Source organism: Ambystoma mexicanum, chromosome 6p (genome assembly GCF_040938575.1).
Source record: "Ambystoma mexicanum isolate Mex_15411 chromosome 6p, UKY_AmexF1_1, whole genome shotgun sequence".
Classification (NCBI taxonomy): Eukaryota; Metazoa; Chordata; class Amphibia; order Caudata; family Ambystomatidae; genus Ambystoma; species Ambystoma mexicanum.
In genome coordinates this window covers 1,404,406,895-1,404,412,482 of record NC_090935.1, presented here as the reverse complement: position 1 = coordinate 1,404,412,482, position 5,588 = coordinate 1,404,406,895, and the positions used below count along the sequence as shown (strand labels likewise).

The following is a 5,588-nucleotide window of genomic DNA, read 5'->3' as shown; positions in this document are numbered from 1 at the left end:
GTAAAAATTTGAAGCAAAAGATTACTCGTGCCAGTAGAACTTTTCCTAAAGTGCATACAATCCGCGATACTAATTCTAACCCAGTGGTGGGACACTATCCCTGCACTTCATGTGTTGCTTGTAAGTTTTCCAAAAAAACTACGTCATTTGTTTCACAGATCAGAAAGTGGACCCTTCGTACCTTTACCACTTGTAAAAGTAAGAATGTCATTTATGCCATTCGTTGCCCATGCCAGTTGTTTTATGTAGGCAAAACAACCAGAGAAGTGAGTACCCGTATTAACGAACATCGTTCAAAGATCAGAACTCGAAATCTCAATGCCCCAATGGTAATCCATTTTGTCGAGATGGGCCATACGGCTGATCAGATGGAATGGTTTTGCATAGAAAAAGTATATGCACAAAACCAACCCCAACTATTAAAACATTTAGATTACAAGGAACAAATGTGGATATTTAATCTAAAAACATTAACATTGGGCCTTAATACCATGGAACCATGGAATTCGAGTAACTAAATACTACCTGTCATAACATTTTATATATGTCGGGTAGTACACTGGTATACTGCCTAATCACGTGCGTTTTTCATCTGAGAGGGTACGGCCATTTAGAACGTAGGCCAGTTCAGTTTGTGGTCACGTGGTTAATTACGTGATCACATGATGTTTTTCACGCATATATCAATACCCTTGAAACGGTGATACTGTGTTGCACGCCACTTCCAATCGGACCCAGCTGGGATACGGGTGACTAGCTACTGTGAGAACTGGCGAGTTCTTTCGCTTAAGGTAAACATTCTGTCGTGTGGGGGCCTTTCGAATCACGGCGGTTTTTCAAATCGCTTCTTGCCTTTATTGTTTAGAGAAGGGAGCCCTACATCCTTGGCTTTCCGTTAAACCCCATCCGAGTTAAGCAATCTGGAGTCGGAAATATTGAGCAATTTTCAAATGCAACAACCCCCCCCCCCTACCTTTTTGAAATTCTCTAAATAGCAAGCTTTTCAGTAAGCCGTATTTGTTTAGTCACAATTGTGGTATTAATTCATCAATTTATTTTCAATTGGAAGTAATTCACTTTGGGTGTAGCCAATAATATAATTGTAAGAACAATCGGTCTCTCACATACTCAAACTCTTGTGTTGTGTTTAGGCCCATATAACATCAGGTGCAGCCAACCCTGGATTCGGGGAGTCACCTCCAAATTTATGACCGCTGGTTGAACGAGCGTTTGGACATTCTCGAGAAGAACGTTGGCGTCCACACACTTCGCTATCTGCAGGAACCTCTACGGAGAAGCTATTGTTTAATATAAGTGAACACAGCGTACAATTTAAGGAAGAGACGCACAGCCTTCCATTGCATGAATGAAGGTTAGTTAATATTCTTTAGTTTTATCTTAAGTATGTGACTCTCGTTTCCTGTCCGTGGGCCGCTGTAGTGGAGGATCGACATATTGACCTTGTGATATTTATGTGTACATTTGTATATCTGTAGCATTGATTCTGTCTATGGCCTGGCTCTTATCTGCCTCTCGGAGACACCAATACAAGAGGGTAGCACTACTTTCTGCCAGACACCTCAGGTCCATCCTGGAACTTTTCCCGGGTTGGTAGCAGGCTCTTGTATATTATTACCTATTGTTTCGCTATAGATATTTTTATTATGGATGTTATATGTTTTTTGTCCAAGTACAAGGGCTTCACACATTGATATGTATTATCTGTGATTTTCTTTCTTTCTTGATGTTAGAATATATTTTTGTTACTCCTGATGAAGACGTCACTACACTAAAGTATATACGTCGAAACCGGTCGAGTTTGGACTAAGATGAGGTCGTGGTCAGAAAACTCTGGGACCCATCTTAATTGCCTAGGCCACTGATGTCATCTGCTGTGGCCCGTCAAATTGATTTCATGTTCTTTCTATAAATCTTTCAGATAAATTAATTATGATGAATTTTCTTATAGATTTTATGTCGTATATTGATTGGTGTTTAGTATGAATGGTTTGTCTAAATGGATGGATGAGGTTGTATGCTTGGATGATTGAATAAGATGATTTTTATTATATAGATGTGTCTTTTTTAATAAAAGTTGTTTCCTGCTGTGTAAATTGTTATTACAAGTGCAGATTTAATCATGATTTGTTTGATATATTAAATTAGTATCAGGTTTAATAAAATCCTTGATACCTTTATTTTTGAATTGTTTCCTTTGGATGTCTTTCCGCTATCTAAAGCAATAACATAATCATACATTAATTATTTTAAAGTATGAAATTAGAAATTATACAAGTTTAACTTTATTTATAATAGTATTGGTTACGTCTATGACAAATGTATAAAGGTTTGGAAAGGTTACTAACTTTGCATGGCACTGGACACTGTATTACCATTTTTAATAGGCGTGGTTGGAAAAGTTCCACATTTGGGCGTGGTGTAAAGCACAAATGGTATGTACATTTGTTGTACAATAATTTCAGCCAAGTGTTTCTCTTTGGTTATTGCTTAGTGTACGTTATGCATGCCCAGTTAGTAATTTTTGGCACATGCATTTATGAATTTAGGTCAGGGACTGGTACAGGCTTCAGGGTCTTAATCTGTTTCTGATACTCACTAAGTCTGTAAAAACAATTGGGGTTCTTGTCTTTGTGGTCTTTATGGACTTCAGTTCAGCCTTTGACTACGTGAACAGGAATTTCCTATGGACAATGCAGCAGGGTCTGGGAGTACCAGTACATCTTTTAAAAGCCGCTGATCCCCCGTATGAATGTTCTAGGGTGAGGATACGGTATGGTATGGGAGGAGAGTTAAGTGAGGAAATCAATGTGGGGAAAGGGATACGTCAAGGATGCGTTTTGGCCCGCCTTTTATTCAACTTATACACTAACTCCCTTGAAGAATGTTTGCTCACTCTTGTGGCAGACGTACCAGGTATGTAAGGGGAGAAGACTTCTGGCACTTAGCTTCGCGGATTATGTGGTGTTATTTGCCACCATTTCCCAAATCACTGCAGACGTTGGTTGATGAGTTTGGATCATATATGACGGTTAAGGGCCTTAAAGCATATCCAAAAAAATTCAAGATACTGTGCCATCCAGGGAAATAAAATTCTCTGGTGAGGATTAATCTAGATGGGCAGCTAATTGTGGTTTGCAAGAGCTTTCATTACCTCAGATTGCGATTTAATGAAATAGTAAGTTGTGGTGACCATCTGTCGAAATGAGACAGACGATAGGAGGGACATTTACATTTGCAAAAAACCTGGGGCACTCCTCACCAGACCACATGTTGAGCATATACAAAAGGAAAGCTGTGGCAGTGGGGACATATGGATGCAAAATTCGGGGCCACACCAACCCAAAGGTGCTGCAAATTGCAGAAAATATATATTTTTTAAAGTTTGTATCGGTCCCTCTGTCTATGTTGAGTTATTTAACCCAGTTGGAGATCGGGCAACCCTAGCAGACTCGACCTGCACAAGAAAGATCCTCTTTTGACATACTATAAGGCCCAAAAGAGGGAATAACTTAACCTGGGATGTGATTAATAATTTGCAGCACAAATCGATTGGATGCTATAGGATGGGTTTGTTTAAAAGTTTTGGAAGTTTGTTTAAAGGGTACTGCACAGTTGGTAGCATCCTTAAAAGAACCCTGAACTCTAAGATTGATCAGTTTCACACAGACATCAGGGAAAATGAAATGATCAGTATACAGTGTGAGGAAGCCATGGTATCAACAGTAAGATGACAACACAAGAGATGTAAAGTTCAAGGGTGTTTATTAAATAACAAAGATTGGAAAAACGCCCATCTAACACAAAATCTAAGTGTGGGGGCAATCTACGACCATGAAATAATAATAACAGAGTCCTAGTGGAGTCTCTGCCAAAATAAAATGGCCTAAACTGATACACCTATTGCCAATCCTTACTTATAAACACAAAATGGTGTGGGACAATAATATATGCAAAAGGAAAACCGTGTTCAAAATCATATATCACGGGACAAGGTGGTACCATTGGGGTTTAAGCACCCATTCATGCTTTGCATGGCGCAGGGATGCAACTCAGGACATGAGCCAGAGTTTTCCACAAAACAAGTCTCTTGTTCGCAGGATGTCTTGGTCTTGTTCAACAAATAAAATGATTCCTTTGAAAGTTCTATATCATCACTTTCCTTTAGGTTTTCATCAGTTTGCAACTTCTTAGAATTCGCCATCTCATAATAGATGTCCCTCGTTAGGGCTCAGACTTTTAGAAGAATTTTGATTGTGCGAAGGGTTTTACTGATATCTCTTCAGGACCACTTTGATCTCAAGTTTCACTTCAGTTTCCCTGTTTGAGATTTTCACAGTTCAATATTTCTTAATGTTGCCTCTCGATTTTATTTTTCACTTCACACCGGTTTACCTAAAACAGAGACCTTCAACTGTGCACTTTTGCTATGCCGGGCCACTCTGTTACCAATAGATTGTACTTCTCATAGTTTATTTCTTTCCACCTGTGCCTTCATGGCACTTCAAAAAACCTTATTACTTTAGCTGTGTTCTCCCAGTAATTGTTAATGCCTTCAGGATCACAATTCCTTTCCTCTACCCCTCTGGGCTTGGGTAATGTCAATTTAACAACAACCTCTTGGGCCGTGTACTGCTTGCCATGTTCTTTCCCTTTCTTTCACAGATGTTTATTTCATACACGTTTAAATATCGTTCTTTGTTCATTTGTGATGGGGAAAATTCACTTGTGAAGGATTCAACTTGTGTCTTGGATTCTCTAAGTAAAATCTGTTATTACAAAGGATTTGTTTACTGCTACAAATGTATCCCTCAATAATGGTACTTGTGCGTGGAGAAGTCCAGGGTTTCTTACACTTCTGAACCTCACTGGCAATTCTGCTCAGCTCCAGCTTTACACACGACCTTGTTCGCTACAGGCTTCTTTCAGGATTCTGCTCTTTGCTGCTTTCTCCTCTCAAGAAAAGGCTTTGTTCTACCTTCCTCCATTCAAACACAAGCTGTTGAGTAAGTAAGCTTATTTCCCCACGGTTTTAGCATTTGGGGTTCTCTTAACACTTGGTAGTCACGATCAGTCAATTAAGGCTGTTTGGTAATGGCCGCCTGGCTCCGCTTCCCGCTGCGAAAATTCTGCAGAAAGAAGCCCCTGCTTCAATGCCAATCACAAGTTCGGGTCCCAATCTCACATGGTCCCTGTTCTCGGCGCCTTCTGCCTCCAGTAATGTTCATCTGCAGCTCCCTTGATGTCTACCTCCCAAACACGTCCTATCGCCCCTCCTCTCTCTCTGAGACTCCACAGGTATAGAGTGCAGTCAGGTGCGACTGGATAGAGTTAAGTGCCTAACCCGGCCTGACTCTATTTATGGGACATTCAAGAGAACATTGGTAGTAGCCCTTTTCTATGTTTCCCTGGAATTTCTTACAATTATTCTTTATAACTCTTGGCTGTCTCTTCTTTGTCCTAGTACATGGGTAAAGGGAATTACGGGAGTAGTCATTTTCTAGGGAAAAAAGAGGTGGACGTATTGTATGCCCTCTGGGTTTTGAAAAGGGGGGAGCTAGGTTGCTTTT

The 5,588-nt window shown here is 40.0% G+C and overlaps 1 long non-coding RNA gene across 1 annotated transcript; it reads left to right on the top strand.

The window, feature by feature from the left end:
* Positions 1–901: 901 nt before the first annotated feature.
* LOC138511047 (uncharacterized) lies at positions 902–1,948 on the top strand. The gene is made up of 2 exons (XR_011280558.1): positions 902–1,372; positions 1,752–1,948. It is a non-coding gene; the product is annotated as an uncharacterized lncRNA (long non-coding RNA).
* Positions 1,949–5,588: the final 3,640 nt, after the last annotated feature.